At 33.8% G+C, this 24,611-nt stretch overlaps 1 protein-coding gene and 1 pseudogene across 1 annotated transcript in view; one reads left to right on the top strand and one right to left on the bottom strand.

Moving 5' to 3' along the window:
* PDE3B (phosphodiesterase 3B) overlaps positions 1-24,611 on the bottom strand; it is a 178,256-nt gene that overhangs the window by 131,734 nt on the left and 21,911 nt on the right. The gene's annotated exons all lie outside the window — the stretch shown is intronic.
* On the top strand, positions 8,613-9,065 carry LOC101319392 (ubiquitin-conjugating enzyme E2 D3 pseudogene; annotated as a pseudogene).

The following is a 24,611-nucleotide window of genomic DNA, read 5'->3' as shown; positions in this document are numbered from 1 at the left end:
GAAGATCCTGCGTGCTGCAACTAAGACCCAACGCAGCCAAAAAATAATAAAAGAAAATTTAAAAATAAATATTTAAAATATATTTTGTCCTACTTACCTTATCATATATATGCACCCTTACAAGCATACTCTATTTTTTCCTCTTGAACTTTTTGAGAGAAAATTGCTTATATCATACCCTCTTATCCCTAAATTCTTCAGTGTAAATTTATAAGAATAGGGATATTCTCTTACATAACCATACTACAGTAAACTTCAGAAAAATTAATGTTGCTAAATACTCGTATCAAATGTACTGTCCTGTTCCAATTTTGTCAATCGACCCAGTAATGTCCTGTAAGTTTTTATAGGATCCAATCTATAATCGGTATTACATTTAGTTACATCTCTTTACTCTCCTTTAATCTGGAACCTATCTAAAGCCTCTCTTTGCCTTTTATGACACTGACTTTTTATAGAATATAAACCTTTGTGGGGTTTTTTTGTTTTTTGGTTTTTTTTTGCGGTACGCGGGCCTCTCACTGTTGTGGCCTCTCCTGTTGCGGAGCACAGGCTCCAGACGCGCAGGCTCAGCGGCCATGGCTCACGGGCCCAGCCGCTCCGCGGCATGTGGGATCTTCCCGGACCGGGGCACAAACCCGTGTCCCCTGCATCGGCAGGCGGACTCTCAACCACTGCGCCACCAGGGAAGCCCTAAACCTTTGTTTTTAATAGTATGCTCCTCATTTTGGGGGTTTGTCTGATCTTTTCTCATAACTAGATTTAGGTTATTCATTTTTGGTTGAAATACTAACACTGCTTGGAGAATCACATCTGGAAACACACGATATCCATCTACCCCTTACTATTAATTTTGATCATCGATCAAGGTGTTGTCTGATTTATCCTCTGTATAGTTATTGTTTTTTTCCCTTGCAACTAATAAGCAATCTGCAAGGATACTCTTTAAAATCACTGAAATATCCTGTTCCTCATTAAAAGTTTCCCATGGATTTAGCATCCATTGATGATTCTTGCCTGATCCAATCTGCAAAATTTAAATCCATTTTAGTCATTCATTTGAAAACTATATTAACTATATTTAATGACAGAAAAAGTCCATGCTGAGAAGTCTAAAAATGTACTTATCGTTATTTGAATTACATGAACTTTAGCTTGCATATAATAACTAAATATTAAAATAAATATCATTTATTTTAACCACTTTAGATCATTCATGTCCTATATAAGTTTTCTAACAAGCATGCTGAGCTCTGTACTACCATCTTTGAGATTAAATGTAAAATTCAACTTTTGCCATGTATTTATAAAGATGTCACAAGATACCAAAAAAAAAAAAAGAAAAAAAGAAAATAAATGGTACTTTTACCATAACCAAAAATATTTCTGTTTATCAATAAAATTTACCTATCTACAGTCAACTGTTTTTGTGCATTAGCTAGAATATAAAAGGGAAATACTGGAACACAGTGAGGGGCATATAAATTGTTGCTACTATTTTGAAAGACAACTTGGCAACTGCTCTAAAACTTTTAAAGGCAATGCCTATGGATAAACTTATACACGATGCAAGTATACAAATTACAAGGAAACTGTTTATCAATAGAAGCCAGGTCAATAAATTACACTGTATTCAAACAATGGACTACCATGCAGCTGTTACAAAGAACAAGATGGGGGATTTACCAGGTGGTCCAGTGGTTAAGAATCCGCCTTCCAATGCAGGGAATGCAGGTTAGATCCCTCGTCAGGGAACTAAGATCCCACATGCTGCGGGGCATCTAAGCCCTTGCACCGCAACTACTGAGCCTGTGCCACAACTAGAGAGCCCATGAGCCACAACTACTGAGCCCACATGCTCTGGAGCCCGCATGCCACAACGAAATATTGCACATGCCTCAATGAAGATCCTGCATGCCGCAACTAAGACCCGAAGCAACCAAAAAAAAAAAAAAAAAAAAGATGGGTCTATAGATATCAATAATATGTACTAAGTGACGGTACACTTAGTTGCAGAACAGTATTGTAGATCCTATACACGTAAAAAGAGAAAGGAAAGGAAGATACACTATATATGTAAATTTATACACGCAAACATACCCTTACATATGCTTGCATAAACATCTAAAATTCTAGAAGGAAACACAAGAACCTGTTAGTAAAGTTTATCTCTGGGGAATAAGACTGCAGGGGTCAGGAACTTTTACTTTCCATTTTTCTTATTCTAATATTTAAATTGCTAACCATAAGCATGAATTGTTTGTAATTTTTTAAAATTTGTTACAATTTTCTCAATACCAGAGGTGAACTAGCGATCACAACTGAAAGTGAAATAAAAAGAATTATCACCTGCTAGAAAGAGCATAAAACTGTATTTTTTCATATTCTAATTCTAATCTCCAACCCAGAAGGAGAAATCATCAATTGTGCACATATACATAGTAGGCACTTAGCTAATGTTTTTCCATTATTATCTTTCTAGTAATTATCAGTGTCATAAAATTTCCAGATGGTTGACTAGAGCAAAGGATACTTGTGGCCTGTGGCCCTGAAACAGAAAGAGAAAAATCACCTATCAACAATGACAGAAGTTAAACTTACAAGGAAAAACTTAAATCAGTCTATCCCTTCATAAAATCCATGATATTCAAGTAAATTATCAAAGTGAGTAAAGCAAAGAGTGACTAATTCACTATTCCAGTGACTGAAAGATTAATTCTCAAAGTGCATTAATCCAAAATAGAAAACTACTAGCAAACTGCATAGTTGGTAATTCTATATAAATATGAGAGGTTCATATCTTGTAATAGCATTCACAAAACATGAACCAAAATTATTAGTATTCATATATGTGTCTATATCAATCCCTATGTATATGCATATCCATATATATGAATATATTTATGTAGTTATACAATAAATACATATATAATAGGAGGAAAGGGTGCTATGTACAAGTTTTCTCCTCCACTGCTTTCAAAACAAATTTTTATACCTTGATATTTCACTAAAAAGAAGCCAGGAATCAGTCAGGCCTGATTTATCTCCAGAGCCTATGAAATTAATGATTATTTCTTTTATTATACTTCCAAATCTGCAATGAAAACCTCTGTGGATATTTTTTTGGTTTCCTAAAAGCCACATTGTTAACACCAACTGCATGTTTTCCATACTTCTCTTTGCTAGTGGCATCAAGGTTCACAGAGTCAGTAAGAAATGATTCCCAGGGCTAAATGTGAAATATAGATCCCTGCCTATCTTTACGCACCATCTCCTTTATCACTCATCCACTCAATCGTTACCCTTTAGCAATACTCACCTTTTAAAGTATTCAAATATGCCAAGCTTATCAGGTCTAAGAAGCAGTTGCACTCCTATTCCCACTAACCAGAAATTCCATCCCCAGGTCTTCATGAGACTGTCTCCTCATCATTCAAGTCTCAGCTCAAATGTCATCTTCTTACAAAGGACTTCTATAACAATGCAATCTAAATTAGTCCTTCCAGGCACACTGTATCCCACCAGCCTGTTTTATTTTTTTCTCAGGACTTATCACACTTTCTGAAGCTATCTTGTTCTTTTATGTGTTGTTTTATCCAATCACTCTTCCCTAGTACCTTCCCCAACGATGATTTCTAAGTTTCATGACAGTAGTTTCATGACAGCAAGAATCTTGACTGTCTTGTTCATTGTGATATCCCCAGCATCTGGTACACAGTAGGTACACGATATGTATTTGCTAGACGATTGAATAAGGAAGAAATCAATATTGTCACTACATGCTGTCAGATGCTGAAGATATAATCTACTACAGCCTGCACCAAAATGCTAAAATATGTGTGTAGGAAAACTGTAATTATGTCTTTACAGCTATTTAAAAATCTATGAAACTGGCCAAAAACTCTAAAAATGAATGAATATTGCTCCTATCTAAATGATCATTACAAAACCTAATACATTGGCAATAAACACAATTTAAAAATTCAACCACATATATGATCTAAAATTTACAATACACTTCTTTTTGTTTATTTGTAAGTGTCATTACCAGCATTTTTCTTTTAAATACATTATATTGCTTAGTAACATGTATATTAAAATAGCCATAGTGAGGTATAGAAGTTGTTTTACTTTGGATACGATCATGATGATGATATGCAAACATTTGTTGAGAAGTTACTATGTGCCAGCACCTCAAATACATTAGCTCATCTAATCTTTACATCACCACTAGGAGTTGTGGTACTATTACCATTGCCATTTTACAAATGAGAAAATTGAGAAACAGAGGGCTTAATTTATCCAAGGTCACTTAGTAAATTACAAATTTCAATCTACGTTCTTAACTCAATAACAGATGCTAAGAAAATGTAATACTTTAAAAGATGTCAGTTTATTTAGCCTTTCAGTTTCAGGCACTGTACAATATAGTCTAATTAAAACTACAGTTTAGTTTTCCTTCATTGAACTCAATTTAAAAAAATCATTTACATTAAGTGTGAGCCTAGATCAATATACAAATTCAACTTGCACTGCCATCATCAAAAAACAGGAAAGGAAGAGGAGGGAGGGAGTGGGGGAGGAGAGAGAAAGAGGGAGGGAAGGAGGGAGGGAGATTATTGCTAGCAAGTACAATGCACCCTGTTTCCAGGGCAACTGTCAAAGTCCTAGAGTGCCTGATTCAGCACTTCTTCATCTGTTTACAATCACTCCAACACTCTGAAAACACGGTCATTGCATTCTATTTTGTGCAGCAGCGAATTCAGCATATACAAAACAGTATTTAACCTTTTTTTTTGCTTTAATAGGCTCACATGAAAGATCTGAAATAGCTATTATCCATATATTTTTTAAACAGTATACAGTTTTTCACCTTATTACTATATAAATAATAAAAACATTCCCCGTATTATACAACAGAATGTAATTGTAACATACATCCATAACATCCATGCTATAGCAACATTCAATTAAAGGTTAAAATATTTTATTAGTAAATGAGCCAAGACCATACATATACTTTCTCCACAATAAATACTCCACATTCAACCATAAACACTGTAATTTAACCACTAACATGGATTTGAAGTCACAAAATAAAAACTAGAAGCTACAATTTCATTCCCAAAATTGTCTTTGCCTATTTTATTCTGCACTATGTAAAATAAAGCTACAATTCCCAGTTTGTTTATTTTTGTTTTATTTTGTTTTGTAAGAGGATGCCTATAGTAAAGACTCTACACATACGCACGCGCGCGCGCACACACACACACACACGGTTAAAAAGAGCAGTTACAAACCTTCTTGAAATGTAATTTTGATTTTAGAATTTTATTTTATTATAATACAAACTAAACTGTCAGTGTATACACATAATAGTAAAGTAATAAATAAAAACTTATGAAAAGGACACATAATTATATACTATGGTAATTGGACAAGAATATGAGATTGTCCAATCCAGTGTTACTTTTCTTAAAATCAAATTTATTGAAGTCAAATTTACTTACAGCCATTTAAAATGTTCAGTTTAATGATTTTTGACAAATATTGTTCAACTGTGTATATATCCCCACAATTAAGATATAAATATTTCCATCACCAACAAAAGTTCCCTCAAACTCCTCTGTATTCAATTCCCCCTACCACTGGCCCTAGGTGGCAGGTCACTGATCTGCTTTGTATAAATTATTTTTCATTTTCTAGAATTGTATATAAACTGAATTATACAGTATTTACTCCTTTGTATATGGCTTCTTCGATTTAGTATAAGGTTTTGCTAATGTTCTGAGATTCACACATGTTGTGTGTATTCATAGTTCATTCCCTTTTATTAATGAGTAGTATTCCATTGTAGGGATATACCACAATTTGTTTACCCACTCACCTGTGATGAACATTTGGGTTGTTTCTAATTTACAACTTTTATGAACAAAAGTGCTACAAACATACGTGAACAAATTTTTCTGTGGATATATGTTTTTATTTCTCTTCATTAAATACTTAGGAGAGAACTCCAAGATCATACGCTAAATTGCCAAAACATTTTCCAAAGGAATGTACAATTTTACATTCCTAGCAGGAGTGTTCACATTTTTTGCCTAATTTTAATTTGATCATTTGTTTTCTTTTTATTGAGTTGTAAGAGATCTTTAAATATTCTAGATAGAAGTCATTTGTCAGATATATTTATTATAAATAGTTTTCCCATGCTAGTACTTACCTTTGCATTTTCTTACTGATAGCTTTCAAAGAAAAGTTTTTAATTGTAATGAAGTCCAGTTAATTTTTTTTCTTTTATGTTTTTTTTTCAGAATTTTCTTCTAGATGTTTTAAAGTTTTTTTTATTTTTAAATTTTGGTCTATAACCATTGTGTTGTGTATGGTGTGAGTAAGAGTCGGTGTTCATTTTTTCCCCCACAGAGTAGCCAGTTGTTCTAGGACATTTGTTGAAAAGACTGTAACTTTCTCCTTTGATGTGCCTTGGCACCTTTGCTAAAAATCAACTGATCTTATGTGTGTGGGTCTATTTCTGGACACTTGATTCTATTCTATTGATCCATAATGTCTATCTTATTACTACTACATACTGTAATTAAATAAATCTTGAATCAGGTAGTCTGAACTATGTTCTTTTTTTTAATTGCTCTGACTATTTGTCTTTCCATGTAAAAAAAAAATTTTTTTTGGCCGCCACACAGCATGATGGATCTTAGTTCCCCCACCAGGGATCGAACCGTGCCCCCTGCAGTGGAAGCATGGAGTCTTAACCATTGGACCACCAGGGAAGTCCTGTAAATTAGATTCAATCTAATTTTGAATTAGATTGTCAGTAACTTTAAAAAAAAGAAAAAGACTGCTGAAATTTGTATTAGAATTTCACTGAAGTACAGATCAATTTGTAACTCAGTGTTTCTTAATCTCTATCTATACATTAGAATTACCTGGACACATCAAAAGATAACCCAAGCCTACCTAGACCCCCATCCCAAACCAATCAAATCAGTAGGTTCTAATATAGAGCCATGATTCAGAAATTCTTGTTTAATCTTTTGGAGGAAATGTTTCCATTAAAATTAAAGGTATCTGAGACTATAAGGAACTTTTTGTCATAAATATTGCTGGTGTCTAATTAAAAACTGGGATATCCATTTAAAAAATTAATTTCCATTTGTTAGACCTTCAGACCTAATATTTAGATAAGACCCAAGCCTCCTGGTCATGCCAAACTTAAAAAAGAAGAAATTTGGAAAATTTTCTAAAGATATTTGAGGAAGAAAAACCCAGGAGAAAAAAACCTGACAATCTAGAATTCTACATCTTGGTAAACTATCATTCAAAAGTGAGAGTTAAACAAAGAAACTTTCAGACACACAAAAAGAGCTTACACTAACTGAACCTAACTGAAAGATATTTCTGTGTTATAAAGAAAAATATTAAAACAGAAGGAAGGAGTGTGACACACACAAAAAATACAGCTAGCCCCAAATGGAGTAGTTCAAACAAGCATTTAAGGAACAACTAATCCTAATCTTGTAAAAACTGTTTCAGATAACAGAAAAAGATGTAACACTCACCAACTTTTTCATAAGTCTAGTGCTACCCTGATATCAAAACCAGATGAGAACAGATGTTACAAGAAAAGAACATTAAATGCCAAAATGTCTTATGCAAATAGACACAAAATTCTCAATAAAATATTACCAAACTAAACATAGCAAAGTAGAGGAGAAAAACCAATACAAATCTTAGCTGCCTTGATATCAATGAGTGTTGGCAAGTCTCCTAAAATTTAAGCAAATAAAAGATCTTGGCATTGAAGGAAAAGAAAGAAGAAAAGGAAGGGAGGGAGGGAGGGAAAAGAAAAGACAAGACAAAACAATACATCACGGCCTAGCTGGGTTTACCACAGCACTACAAGAATTGCACGTATATTTTTCTTTATACTTTTCCGTATGTTTGAAACACTATATATCATAATTTTTCTTAAGCTCCAAAGGGGTGGTAATTTGCAGATCAAAAAAGATTGAAACCTAAATGCCTACAGTAAGGAAAAAGAATAGGAAGTCAATTTACTCACAGACCCCTCCAAAGATCTAGCACTTGAAGATAGCAATTGCCATAGAATGTTGGGGTAAGATTTCCCACTAAAATCTGGGGAGTTTGATGGAAAACCTACATATTTATACTGATAAGACGCTCCCTCCACTGTGTTCAGTCAAGCAACTACTTCCCTTCAGACTGGCAGACCAGAATTTTGGTCTCTGGAGAAATTCTAGAGACCAGAGATCTAGAGAAATTCTGCATTTGGTATAGCAGGCACCTAGTAGAAAACAGAGGTGAGACAGCAGACTGACAGAGGCCAGAAGTAACAGGGAGTTAAGAACACCAGGAGAGGTCGTGCACGTGAGCTCCATAGGGCCAGGGAGGCACCAGCTGCCACGCAGGAAGGAGGTCAGGCTGCAGCTTGAGGGAGGCCCCGGCCCGCTGCGCCTGTGTCTGGCAGAGCTGGTGTGAGACAAAAGACAATCCTTCCCAGCCACCGGGATAATCAAGAGTTTTGGCCTGACCTTTGAGCACACACCGAAATAGCCAAACGAAAAGCACAGACCATGGCACTAAAACGGATTAATAAAGAACTTGGTGATTTGGCCCGTGACCCTGCAGCACAATGTTTTGCAGGTCCAGTTGGGGATGATATGTTTCATTGGCAAGCTACAATTATGGGACCTAATGACAGCCCATATCAAGGCGGTGTATTCTTTTTGACAGTTCGTTTCCTACAGACTACCCCTTAAAACCACCTAAGGTTGCATTTACAACAAAATTTATCATCCAAATATTAACAGTATTGGCAGCATTTGTCTCGACATTCTAAGATCACAGTGGTCTCCTGCTTTAACTACTTCTAAATTTCTTTTATCCATTTGTTCACTGCTATGTGATCCAAACCCAGATGACCCCCTAGTGCCAGAGACTGCACGGATCTATAAAACAGAGATAAGTACAACAGAATAACTCAGGAATGGACTCAGAAGTATGCCATGTGATGCTAGCTGAAAGTCAGAATAACCTGCATTATAGCTGGAATAAACTTTAAATTACTATTCCTTTTTTGATTTTCTTATCCAGCTGCTCCCCTATCAGACCTCGTCTTTTTTATCTTTTGTTTACCTCCCTCCATTCATTCACATGCTCATCTGAGAAGACTTAAGTTCTTCCAGCTTTGGACAATAACTGCTTTTAGAAACTGTAAAGTAGTTACAGGAGAACAGTTGCCCAAGATTCAGAATCTTTAAAAAAAATGGAGCATGTGTATTATGTGACCAATGTCTTCACTCTAACTTGGGTATGGGATTAAAACCATTCCTCACTGCTCTAACACGCTGAAGAATCATCTGAGGGGGAGGGGGATGGATGCTGAGTTATCACATCAAAGGAAGCAGCATTATTCTAGCAGCATCCATTCTTGGGTAAGCCTTCCACTGTTAGAGATTTGAGGCTACATGATATACTTTATGCTCATAACTGATGTGGCTGGAGAATTGGTATTGAATTTATAGCATCAGCAGAACAGAAAATGTGATGTATTTTATGCATGTCCATAAAGGAATGACCTGTTCTTGTTCTACACAGAATGGAAATTGGAAGTCAAACACCCTTTGTATTCCCAAATAGGGTCTCAAACATTTTGTAATTTTCATTTAAATCGTTAGGAGGCTTGGAGCTATTAGTTAATCTATCTTCCAATACATTATTTAATATAGCACTGAATAAACGATGCAAGTTGTCAATGGATAACTGATCAACTAATAGTTCTGCTAGTAATTGATTTATTTTTCTTCAAAAAAGTTGCATAAACCAATGAGTTAGCTGCCTGGATTAATCAGTATGGGAAACAATCTTTTGTAAATGCAAAGCTGTTTTTTGTATATACTGTTGGGATTTGCTTCATTGTTTGACATCAAATGATGATGTAAAGTTCTAGAGAGTGAATATTTTGCCATGTTCGGTTAAAAGTTTGCAGTCTGTTACAGGTTGACACGTTGATTGCCCTGATATGCAGAATTAATAAGCTATTCAGATAGTGTAGCTTTGTAGGCTGCACATGATACTGGCAGCCCAGGAGTTCATAGAGGGACTTGGGACCCAGCAGTTCTGAAACGTGTATATGGAGTTGAAGAAATTTATTTTCCAGGTACAACCCCCACCTAACTAAATTTTTTCTTTACCTTGTACACTTGACAGCTGAAAAAAACCATAACATGGGAGTAATAATGGGTCAAAATTTACAAAATAAAGTACTGTTTTGGTGTGGAAAAAAAAAAAGTGCCAGAAGCAACTTTTAACCAATAAGGGACAGATGTTGGTAGATAAAGTGCCCAGCCTCCCTGCACCTCAGTGAGACAATTCTGTGGTATCATGGTCTAAACCAGCATGGAAATGTTCGATATTTGCACTGTCCTATATGGCAGCCACTAGCTGCAAGTAGCTATTGAGCACTTGAGTTGTGGTTAGTGTGAGCAAAAACTGAATTTTAAATTTTATTTAAGTAATTTAAATTTAAATAACAGTACATGGCTAGTGGTTAGTACTGGACAGCATAGAGTCTCTCTGAGAGTCTCCAGTAATATTGAATCCCAGCTGCCCACAGTAGTAATCCACTCAGTCAATATACTCTTTACTAGTTTTCCTCTTGTACTGTCTCACTTCCCCATTCTCTGATTATAATTCCTAGAATCATCTCCCTATCTTAGAGTCTGCTTTTGAGAGAACGAAGACTCTTAAGGATCTGATGAAAGCTTGCAATTGAAAGGCAAAGACTAAAATGAGCCACAAGAAATTAGGAAATGGCAGGAAAAAGAAACAGAAGAAAACACGGATAAAATGTTATTAATAATCTCAAAGAGATAAGAGTAGATATTGCATCCATGAAACAAAAACATAATATTGAAATGGGAACCAGAGAACAAGAAAGCTCTTGGAGAAATTAAAACTACCATAACAAAAATTTTGTAAGTCAGTAGAAGGATGAGAAGATGAAGTGAAGGACAACAAGGAAAATAAAACAAAAATCCTAAGAGATGGACTTGGGGAGAAAAAAAATTTTTTTTAATTAAGCAATTAATCCAAGAGATACACTGTCAAAATAGGAGATACAATGGCCAGTTAATAGTAAGTCCAGAAAGAAAGAATTGAAAAGAGGAAAAAAAGAGAAATTATTAAAAACCACAGGAAATTTTCCCCAAACTAAAAGACATGAATCTCCTAAATTAAAAAAAAAAATCAAATATCAGCACATGATTGAAAAAAAGACATATACCAAGGCACAACATCACAAAATTTGTGAACACCAGGATAAAGAAAATCCTAAAAACTTCCAGAGAGAAATCAGATTAGCTTCAGACATTTTAATAGTAACACTGGATGCTTTTTTTTTTTAAAGTAGACTTAGTTCAACAGTAAACAATATTTTTATAATCAAAAAATGTAAATACCAAAAATAGATTTTAAAATTGTGACATAGCTACAGTAAGAGAATGGAAGAAGAGTGAAAGGGAAGGACTCTAAGAGACCTAAATTCTCAATAACATACAAGAATCACTTAAGCCAAGAAACTGGCAGAAGAGGCATATTATTTTAAATTACGTAAATACCACAAGAAACAATGAAAAGAATTCGCAGTGATTATATCTGAGGACCAGGACTGGAGAGTGGGGAAGAACTAGAAAGGAGACTGCAATTTTTCATTTTAATCTTTTAGTGCTGTTTGATTTTTTATGTGTATGTATTACTTTGAAGGAAATAAAAATGTATTACAAAAGCGGAACAGAAATTTTATGTTAAAATTGTTCAAACTCTTGAAACTATTTTTGAATATCAGTTGTAAAGAGATGGTGTAAGTAATTGGAATCCAAAGATAATTGCAACACAGATAATATGTACTATTCATTTTAGACATCTCTTTCAATGAAACTTCAGAAAGTGCTAACAGGAAATATAGTTAAACCTATTTATTTGTGCCAATGGCAGAGAGCTAGAATATGAATAAATCCATTTATTTTTGCCATTAAAATACACACATATAATTTGTCGGGAAGATTAAGCCCTGTATGTGGGGAAGACTAAGCTCTATATGTTTTAGAAAGTTAATATTAAAATTGGATACTATCACTTGAGCACAAATCAATGAGCTAGATAGTCACAGAAATGTTATGCACATAATAGGCACTTAGATTTGTTAACTAAATGACCAAAGGAGATACTCCAAACAGGGCTCCTAAAAACACAAGGAAAAGCCAGTACAAATATAAAATTTACCATAGATAATATGCAAGTAGTAACTGATAACTTAGTATATATTGAATCACTTTTAGTTTCAGTTTCATCTCTTTTCTCTTCCAGCTAACCTTTTGCCTGTCACTGTGTCAGATTCCCATAAAATGACTGAGCCATAATAAAAGACAGAGAAGGAAATAATGACATCAGAACATTTATGATAGGAGAATAAATTCACTAGTCAGGAGAACTTGCCAGCAACAATATCACTTGAACATTACAAGTGAGAACACAGTAAGGTTAAAAGAGAAAACTTCATTTGGAAAGAAAACTTCATCTGGAATATTAGTAATTTTTCTTTTTATTAAACAAATATTTTAAGAAATAATACCCTAAAAATTTTTCCTAAAAATGGGAAAAACTGACAAGCCTTTGCTATGAAAGTTTTTAAAGCACTGTACTATGATATTAATCTTAGGCAAAAGATTACAGTTGTCAGTTCATAAGTAATTCAACATTAAAACATTCCTTTCTAAATACTTATTTTTGACAGTTTACCTTGATAATTTAAAATATATTTCCTGTTTCACAAAATTATTACAATAAAATCAATCAACTTCCTATTTTTCTATCCAATTTTTAATACAACTTCTAAGAGCAAGTGTTCCCAATAATATATAGAACCTCCAAACTTAAACTTTTATTATTCAGCATAAATAATTAACTATGAAGTCTATTTATGTCTAGCTTTATATAAAAACCAAAATGAAATCCTAATTTCACACTAATAATTAACCTTACTAAATATTAGAGTCCACATATTAACCAATTAGACCTATAGAATGGCAAGAGAATAAGATCTACTATTACCAGCAGAACTAAAAAGGGCCAATACTTTAACTCCAATTTTTAAGGTGACCAAGGCTAAAAATAATATATATTCCTTTTTTTTTTTTCCAATGATTGTGACCACTGAGAGCAATGGTTGTGTTGCTTTCATTTGTGTACCTAGGAGCACCTGGCATAATACGTAATGCCCTCCATCAAATTTTATTGCATGAAAGACTGAATAAATTGTTTTTCTCAATAGTATCTATTCCTTTCAATTAAATTTGTGTCTCCATTGTTGGAGGCACCCATAATTAACAAAGGATTTTAGAAAGCAATAAATACTATATATGTCAGCAAAATAATCCCATTAAGATATCAATATCACAAGTACTAAAAGGATTAAATGATCTCTTAGAAAAGTTTTCAGCTCTAAAATCCCGAGGTTTTACTAACACAGAACATTTTTCTCCTAAAAAGAATTACCTTCTCTCATATTATTCTTTTATAGGCTTCACTAAATAACGCTTTATGCTTTAAAAATGAGAAGCTGTTTCAAACGAAGCCAGACTTTCTAATTAAGTTAACTGGAAACAAGAAAAACTTATTGAGGCTTTCATACGAAGGGAATAAAATAATGTCATGGGCACAGTATAAATTTTAGTGACTAAACAACTTTATATAACTTGCTGAAAAATTATAAAGGAATCAAACATTTCCAGTACAATTCTAAAAATAAAAAATAAATAGCTACAGCATGAGATGTCATTAGTAAATAATTGTTTGAAAACCTGAAGTTTTTAATGATCAACAAACAAGTACCCCTTTTCATGTACTTTGTACCCCGTAGAAAGAAAAGACGCTTCTACGTGAAATAAAAGTTAACTTTATTTTTATAAGAAAGCCTCTCTGACGAGAATGCTTGAACTAAGGGGGAAATAAAGTACTAGATAAGTCTTAAAAATCACCTTATATTTCCCTTGTATGAAGTTTTTTCCCCTATCCTTGGTCCTGTCAGTATAGGATGAGCTGACTCTCTGAACCTATCATATGCTAGGAAATATCTTAACTTCTACAAAGCCAAAGAATTTTTGCCAGGATTATGTGGATTTGGAAAAAGAGGAATTCCAGTAAATTCCAAGTAACCAGTTGTTACCACAGAGAAATAAAACTGATTTGTTCAGTTTTGGAAGGGACAGGCTTTTCGTTGGACAGAGCCAGCTGAGAATTATAAAGCTTAGCTGCTTTAAGCCACAACCCTCACAAACAGCTAAGAAGCAGTCATCAGGAGTGTGATTCTTAGACTAGCAGAAAGTAAGTTTCCAAAAGAAGTTCTCTCAGCTTTCAAAAGAATAACTTCTAGTATTTCTTAAGACCTCCATATGACCACTTGGTCAGTCACTTTCCTCCATGTACATTATGTATCACAGGTTTTGAAGTAAGACAGAACTGGTTTTTAATACCAGATCAGTAACTACCAGCTGACTAGTCCTGCTTAACTTCTCTGAGCTTCAGGTTCCTCAACTGTAGAAGAAGATAACCATACCCTATATTTTGAAGACTACTTCATAAATTTTATAAGAGAAAAAAAGAGATGATCCCACAGATTAAAAGTAGCAGAAACCAATCTTACACAACTTTTTTCAGCAAATAGTGAAAAAGGAAATACTAAGTCATTGTATGAAGCCAGCACAACCCTAAAACCAACACCTGACGTGGACATTATGAGAAAAGAAAATTACAGACCAACATCTCTCATGAACATTAATGAAAATTCTAAAAATAATAATAATAATTTAGCAAGGCAAATCTAGCAACATACAAAAAGGATAATACATATGACTAAGTGGGATTTATTCCAAGAAAACAAGGTTGTTGGTTCAACATTTGGAAATAAACCAAAGTACCTCACCACATTAACAAAATAAAAAAGAGAAATCCTAGGATCATCTCAATAGATACAGAAAAAGTATCTGATAAAATTTAACTCATTCATAATTTTACAAACCTCTTAGCAATCTGGAAATAGAAGAAGGAAAATTCTTTAAACTGACAAAAGGTATCTTCTACCAAAAATAATACACACACATCCCTCAACTACAGCTAACATCAATATTAATGTCAATATACTGAATATATTCCCCAGAAGTTGGGGAGAAAACAAGATTGTCCACTGTCCTCACTTCTATTCAATTTTATATTGGAGGTTATAGCCATTGAAATAAGGCAATAAAAAGGCAGAAAAGTATAAAGATCAGAAAAAGTAAAATTGTCTTTGCTCACAGATAACATGATTATATATGCAGAAAATGCAAAGGAATCTACAAACAAGGGACTACAATGAATAAGTGAATCTAGTAAGGTTTTTTGATACAAGTTCAAGACTTTTCTATTGTATTTCTATATAGTAATAACAATCAAATGGAAAATCAAATTTATGAAACAGCATTTATTATATAATAACAAAAAATCAAATAATGAATAAATCTTTCATAAGACAGGTAAGATAGCTACACTGAAAACTAAAAAATGGTAATGAGAAAAAATTTTAAAGAAGTAAATAAACAGTGAAATACACACAGTTCATGGTTTGTAAGACTCAATATCATTATGACAACCAATTCCCCCCAATTAATCTATAGCTCCAATGCAATCCTAATCAAAATTCCAGCAAGACATTTTGTGGAAACTGAAAAACCAATCCAAAAATTTATATGGAACTGCAAAGACCCTAGAATAGCCAACTTCAATCTTTAAGAAGAACAAAGCTGAAGGACTTACACAACAAGATTTCAACATTTACTATAAGGTTTTATTGTGACAATGGTCAAAGGATGGACAAATATACTAAAGAAACAGAGTCCAAAAACAAATCCACACATATATGGTCACTTGCTTTATGAAAAAGATGCCACTGAAAATCTGTGTGGGGAAAAGAGAGCCTTTTCAATCAATGGTGCTAGAGTTTTGGAAACTAGTATGAAAAAACAATGAACCTTGACCTCAATTTCACACCATTAACAAAAATTAATTCAAGATACATCACAAACCTAAAAGTAAAAGGTAAAACTATAAAGCTTCTAGAAGAAAATATAAGAAAATATCTGCATGATCTTCATATAAGCAAAGATTTTAAAAAATATTCAAAAGGCCACTAAACTGCTAACTAAAAACTAAAGTTACTAGCCTATTAATAGAAAAAAAAATCATATACTTCATTAAAATTAAGAACTTCTGTTCACCAAAAGATATCATTAAGAGAGCAAATGGTTAAGCCACAGACCAGCAGAAGATATTCCCAGTACGTAAATCCAGCAAAGGTTTTGTATCTGGAATTCATAAAGAATGTATCTAGAATTCATAAAGAATGTAAAATTCAAAAGAATTTTGTATCTAGAATTCATAAAGAACGTAAAATCTACTATAAATCAATAATAAAAAAAAATCCAATTTTTTAAATGGGCAAAAGATCTAAACAGGAATTTCAAAAAAGAAAATACCCAAATGGCCCATCAACATATAGAAAAGTACTCAAGCATCATTAGCATCAAAGAAATGTAAATTAAAGTGACAATGACACAACACTACACAACTCACAGAATGGCTAAACACTCATCTGAAGTGTTGATTAGAATGTGGAGCAACTGGAACTCTCATCGACTACTACCGGGTGTGTAAATTGGTACAACTTTGGAAAATTGCTTGGCAGTTTCTATTGAGGGTCAAACATATACCTACACTATGATTCAATAAACCCACTCCTAGGTAAATAGTCAACAAAAATTAATATATGTCTACCAAAAGATGTATAAGAATGTTCACAACAGCTTTAATCATAAATGTTCTCCCAAAATGGAAATAACTCAAATGACCATAAACTGGAGAATGAATAAATAATGATACATTTGTACTATGGAATACTACACAGAACTGTAAAAGAATAAACTAGTGATAATTTAACAGCATGTATGAATCTTGTAGGCATTATTTTCAGCAAAGGAAACCAGATACAAAAGATAACATACCATGTAACTCGATTTATATGAAATTCAAAAACAGGCCAAAAAAATTGATGGAGATAGGAGTTAGGATAGTCGTTAACATACGGAGGGAGTAATGCCTCTAAGTGTGAACAAAGATTTCTTCTGGTGTGCTGGGAATGTTTTATATTTGGATCTGGGTGGTAACCACATATGTATATACCTATGAAAACATTCATTAAGCACTATATTTTAAGATTACTGTACGTGGTAGTATGTATGTTATGCCTCAATTTTAAAAAGTTGTATTCTCTAAATTTGAAGAAAAAAGCTTCAATCTGGAATTTGGAGATATGTGCAGGACAAGAAAGTACTTAACAGAGGACTTGGTCAACTCATAACCTATTTGGTTCATATAAATGCATATAAAATAAATAACAGGAAATAAAGTCATGCTAAAAAGGAGACTCAACATTTATTGAGAGTTGATAATAACTCAAGCATTGTGCCAAGGCTATATTTGCACATACATACACACACACAATCTTATTTAAACTCTTCAACAAACCTATGGGGTAGGTACTAATTTTAGAGATGAGAAAACTATGGTGAATAGATGTTGCTCCTATTAAGTTTTAAATGGTTTGATCTTTGTAAACACAGTTTGGCTTGCATAAAATAATTTTCTAAATATCCTGAGAAAAAGTGATTTGTAAATATCCTACCTGGCTTTCCTATCACATTACCTAAATATCATCCTCCACCACACTGTCATCTTACTCTCCTTTATTTTTCTTCACAACACACATTGCTATCTGATAATATATTACATGTATATGTGCTTATTTCTTATTTTCTCTCTCTCCCACTAGAATGCAAGTTCCATGAAGGCAGAGACCTTGTCCATGTAGTTCATTGCTCTCCCCCAGCACCCAGACCCATGTCTGCCATGTAGTAGACACCTAATAAATAATGGTGGATGGAATGAAAAAAGTAATAATAAATGTCCTATCTGATACTCAATTTGTACCCTTTTCCATAAGATCTATAAAGCTAAAAGAAAATAAATATATTCCAAGTCTCTGGTAATAATCAGTTTGTATAACCTTACCAGCAAAAGACTTGATATTTATCTCTAATTTGGGGCAACCACTACATATAGTCAAAGAAGAATTTGGGAAGACTGATTTTAACATGTTAAACTAATACAGATAATTATCTTCCATTTATGTCACAAAAGACATAACCATCCAAATGTTAATCTTTTAAAACTGTATTGTTTTGGAGCCAACTAAGCACAGAGTATGTCATGGTTTTAGGAAGAAATGCTTGAGGCCAGCATTATAAAAACCAATTACAATACTCAACATCAACACAGAGCTATAACAGTGATGACTAAACAATTGCTGAAATGCAGCATTATTTACAAATAGCCAAGATAGGGAAATAACCTAAGTGTCCATTGATGGATGAATGAATTGAAAGAAAATGCGGTATATGTGTGTTGTGTGCGTGCACACACACACGAATATCATTCAGCCATAAAAAAGAATGAAATCTTCCCATTTGTGACAAAATGCATGGATCTTGAGGGTATTATATACTAAGTGAAATAAGTCAGAGAAAGAAAAATGCTGTATGATTTCACTCATTTGTAGAATCTAAAAAACAAAAACAAAAAAAACAAGCTATAGATACAGAGAACAGATTGGTGGTTTGCCAGAGGTGGGGGGGTAGGGGTGTGCAAAATGACTGTAGTCAGTAATACTATAGTGCACATTTGAAAGCTGCTAAGGCAGTAGATCTTAAAAGTCCTCATCACAAGAAAAAACAATTTTTTGATAACTATGTAAGGTGATGGATGTTAACTAGACTTATTATGACGATTATTTTGCAATAAATACAAAATATTGAATCATTATTTGTACCTGAAACAAACATGATGTTATATATCAATTAAATGTCAATTTTTTTAAAAAACACTACTTAAGTGTATAGGGATAGATGTTTGCCCCTTCACTGAATTCTACTGTTTAGTTTACTCCTGTGTCTTGATCTCATCTCCTTACCTCTCTGTTCTAGCTACTGTGAGCTTTAACCTCACTTGCTATTATCTTTAATTTTTCCTTCTGTGCTATATATGTGTGTATATACATATATATATACACACACACATATATATGTATATGTATACACACATATATATTATATATATATGTGTGTGTGTGTGTGTGTATATATATATATATGTATATATATATATCTTTCTAACATATTTAGATGTGCATCTATCTTTGAAGCATACACACACATACACATAAAACTTGCCTGGACCTTGTTTTCCCTTCCAAAATACTGTTTGATGTCACAGCCACTTTCTTAAAAAAATATACAGCCTCCACTCCCTACTCCCAAATTCATGTGATCATCAATAATGACCTTTATCACCAAGTCAAACTGCCTTCCATATGACCTCAATGCATCATTTAAAACAGAACACATCCTCCATCTTTAAACTGTATCCTCTCGACGTGCATGATTCTGTGCCTCCCAGGTTTTGCTGGGCCTGAACTTTAAACAATTTAGGGGAACCTCTTTAAGAAAAAAAGCAAAATTAGAAATACAAACTTAGGTGTAATGGTGAATACTTATCTAGAATGAGGGGGGAAAGAATCACAACACAAGTATCACTAAAATCTAGAAAAATAACATCATAATTCTATCAATAATAAACTCCCTGACACACTTCTAGGATACTTTTTCTACATTTTAATTGCATATCTTTCATGATCACTTCTTCATGTGACAATGACATGTAACATTTTCTATAAGTAGATAGAAATATGTAAGATTTTCTATAAAGAAATAGATTTTTTAAAACTTTCTGAAGACTAAATCATTACTCACATTTTAGAAAATATTCTTTTAGGTTCACAAACTGTTACTGGCTACGTAATATAAAATTTTAGTACTGTTGTCAAATTTGGGGAAACTTACATTTGTTTCTTTCCTTTATAAGCTATCAGATTCAAAAGAGTTTTCCCCAGACTAGCTTCTGGCTCCGTGTATTTCAAACTGTGTTTCTCTTACCCTACTCACGTACTTCTAGTGTCAGATTCTGTAGGACGTGTCCATATCATCTATAATCTCTGGCCTTGCATCTTTTTTCATAACACTGAGTCAGCACAGTAAGTAATAAGAGTACAGTTGACCCTTGAACAACCGGGGGGGCTAAGAGTGCCAACCCTCCGAGCAGTCGAAAATCTGTATATAATTTATAGTCAGCCCTCCGTATAGGCAGCTCCTCCATATCCGAGGTTCCACATCCATGGATTCAACCAACCTCAGATAGCCGTAGTACTATAGTTATTTATTATTGGAAAAATTCTGTATGTAAGTAAACCCACACAGGTCAAACCTGTGTTGTTCAAGGGTCAACTGTATTCCAAATGTCATCCCTATACCAGAACAGCTAGCAAAAACCTAACTACACTCTGAAGTGACAATGAACCGTATAAACATATGCCACCCAAACTAAATGTAACCCCAATTCAACTTTCCCTTAGCTGGATGCCAAAAATGCCTACAGGCACTCCAATGCTACATGACATGAGGGTAAATCAAGAATGGAAAGAGACAGCACTCTTAACTTAAAATACCTTACTTTTGGAAATCCTACAGAAACATGTGGCCATGTGAACACCTTTCTCCCCAAGGCTTAGAAGAAATTTGCACAAGTGGTAAATCCCCCACAACCTACAACCCTGACTCTGTTTTCTTTGCTGACTCCTTTCTGACATGCCAACCACTAAATATAGCTACTTCCCACAATTCTTGCCTTTCTCCTGAAAACCTACACAACACAGGTACTTCCCAAAGTCAGGCTGTCCTTAATTTTTTAAAAATTCTATCTGCACTCCTTTTTTCCCCCCAGTCTCATCTATTCTCAAGCTTCATCTATGATCTTCTTTAGCAAATAATCCTCCCTCTAGAATATAGTGACTAGACTACCAACTATCTGGGAAAGGGAGATGCCAGCCTTGTGGTCTGCATGAACTCCAAGGCCTGAATTCCCTGAGGCATATAGAGGAATGAATGAAACATACTGAATAGCTTCAAAACTTTATCTCTAGCCTCATTCTCTTTTCAAACCTATGATCTTTGATTCAACTGCCTATTGGCCTTTTTCATGAAGATAACATCTGCCCCACCTCAGAAAACACACACAAAATCCCACGGCCCCTGGAGCACTCTGAACTTCATTTTAATGATAACTTTTAAACTCTTAGTAAATAATTTTCAGAGTAACCTTTAGGAAAATTAAGGCATGATAAAATTATAGGCCTTGTTCAAGAAGAATACAGATTATTCCACCTCTAATAGCTTAAACTTCCCTCTTAAAAACAAGTCATGTGGCTCATAAACCATACAGATCTAATTATAATAACTTATCTGGAATCACACTCAGTGCCCTATACAAGGACACCGTAATTAGAAATGCAAAGCCTACTGCTAGTTATTAAACATGAACAGATAAAATACTTTTGAGAAAGAAAATAAATACAATAAGTAAGACTAAATACCAATAACAAATAACTGAATAACAGTAAATATGCCTGTATACATAGGTCTTAAAGTTTGTATACAGAATGTACTCAAACAACACGGAGTACATATTCAGTCATGTAGTCCTGCTCCAGTGAAAGACCTCACTGTAAACACACTACTAAAACAAAAGAGTTCCCAAGCAAATAGGACAAACCGCTGACATAAGTGTGGCACTGACGTAGCTGTCTATTTGCCTTTAGTTGCTAGGATTCAGTGTGTCCATTTTTCTCTAAGCTCTAAAACATGCAACTCTTTGATGTTATGAAGAGTCCACAGTTAAACAAAAAATTGGCAGAATGTTTAACATAAAAAATATTTCAAATTCAAATCTCTAATTTCTTGAAAACACATTTTCCCTATGGTTAAAAAACAAATGTTAGTGAAATTTTAAATTTCTTTACCAAAAACAACAATAAAAATCAATTTCAATAAATGAAATGAAAAGAGAAACTGCATACTTTCAAGTTACTATCGTAGAAATAAAATTCTGAATGTAGCTTTAAAGGAAAACTATCTCCTATCTGGTCAGGAAGTTTTTGAACCTGTGTGATAAGAGAAGTGCATATTTTGCGTTGTTCAAAAAAAGGAAATTATGTGGTGATTTGAGTAAACTCCTAAATTACTCAATTAAGATCCATTTCACTTTTAGAATTATAATCTTAAGATTATATGCTAATCAATCAGACACTAATAAATAAAGTGAATTGTATGTCATCCATAAGATCTGTGAAAGAAGAGGCAACGAGAAATCTGTTTGTTAGGCAAATAAAACAGAAACAGTGGCAACTTTAGTACTATTTTCTGTAGCTCCAAAACTATCATCCGATCTCAGATTACGGGTCACTGAGAAAGTTCCCCCAGGAACTTCCATCTGCTCTTGGTGCAGCACAGGTATGGTGCATAAAATGGGCTTGAAATACCTTTAGTGGGCAGCAAAACCAAATTTCCAGGAAAACCTTCAGAATTGATTAATATTAAATGAACACAGTTCCATTGTTTCTCTAACAGCATTTAACAATATTGCTTCACATTCCGCACTGGCTTTCGAACTATTTAAATATTTTTCAACTTTCATATTCTTTGGGATACAACTTCCATTTCTATTTCAAGATTCAAATATTTCAAATCAATTCAATATAACTTATAAATTTACTATAAATTTTTTATTTAAATAAAGATTTGAGAAGTCACAAATTAGTAATTTTTTCAACCTACACAAAGTTTTATGTCGTCACTTCACTTGAAAAACAATTTGGCATTATTCAGCAAAATTGAAGCACAGATGTACCCTACCACCTAGCAAGTCCATCCAGGGTAAATACAGCAGAGAAAAGATCATACACATGCACCAAATATATTTACAGAACTGAAATCATATAAAGTAAGCTTTCTGACCATAATAAAATTAGAAATTAGACTAGAAATCAATAACAAAAGGGTAAAAGAAATACTCCAAACACTTAGAAATTAAACAACTTCTAAATAAGCTGTAATTCAAAGAGGAAGTTTAAAGGGAAATTGGAAAATAGTATGAACCAAATAAAAATTAAAATACAACATATCAAAATTTATGACATACAGATAGAATAGTGCTTAGAGGGAAAGCTAAAACACTAAATGCTTATATTAGAAAAGAAATCTAAAATCAATAATCTAAGCTTCCACCTTAAACTATAATGAGAACAAAATAAGCCTATAAGCAAGCAGAAAAAAGGTAACAATGATAAGATCAGACATCAATGAAAAAACCAGAAAAGCAATAGAGAAAATTAATGAATTGAATACATAGTTCAAAACTTTCCAAAGAGAATTTCTAGTCCCCAATGATATCATTCGGAAATTCTACCAAACATTTAAAGAATAAATAAAACTAATTCTATATACTCTCTTCTGAAAACAGAAAAGGGAATACTTCCCAACTCATAGTGGGAGCATCATTACCCTGATACCAAAACTAGACAAAAACAGTACCAAAAAAACTACAGACTTACATCCCTCATGAACATAGATACAAAAATCCTCAACAACATATTAACAAATCAAATCCAGCAATACACAAGAATAATAATACACCACAGCCAAGTGGTACTTACCCCTGCGATGCAAAAGCTGGTTCAATATTCAAAAAACAAGCAATGTAATCCATCATATTAATAGTATAAAGAAAAAAAGACATACTATACGACCATATCATTTGATGCAAAAATTTGATGACATTCAACTTTCAGCAAACTAAGAATAGAAAGGAACTTCTTTAACCTAATAAAGAGTATATATGAATTCACTTAATAGACGTTTATTAAGTGCTATGTTAATAACAGTGCTACAGTGCTATCTGCAGCACTAAGGATAAGGAATGCAGAAGAGGGATAAGCCATTGCCCCTATGCTTAAGGAACTCAGCTTCTCAATAGGAAGGCAATCACATAGGTAACTAAAGGTACTTTAACAGTAGTGTATGTAAAACATTATAAATATTAAAAAGGACATTCTATCCAGGTGATCAAAGTGGGGCGGGGAGGGGGTGCTGGCGAAGAAAGTTCGCTGAGATAGTCCAAGCCAGTCCCCTCTCACTCAGACAACTGCAACAGCACCTATCTTTCTGCTTCTACTCTAGATACTCCCCACCAATAGCCCATAAAAAAGCCAGAATAATATTTTTGAAGCATTAAATGATGTCATGAAATTGTCTCACTGCTTCCCATTAGAATGCGGTTAGAAAGAAGTGCAAGTGTCAACATGGTCTACAAGGCCCTATGTGATCCACACGCTTCTTACCTCACCTACCACTCTCCGCCCACCCATATTTCTTTCTAACCCCCAAGAATGCCAGGGTCTTTCCCACCACAGGGACCTTGCCTTTGCTAGTCCTTCTGTCTGGAATGTTCTTCTCCCAGAGCCTGCATGACCAGCTCCT

The sequence above is a fragment of the Tursiops truncatus genome, chromosome 8 (assembly GCF_011762595.2).
Source record: "Tursiops truncatus isolate mTurTru1 chromosome 8, mTurTru1.mat.Y, whole genome shotgun sequence".
NCBI classification, from domain to species: Eukaryota; Metazoa; Chordata; class Mammalia; order Artiodactyla; family Delphinidae; genus Tursiops; species Tursiops truncatus.
The sequence above is the reverse complement of the archived record's forward strand: the minus strand, read 5'-3'. Positions and strand labels throughout refer to the sequence as shown.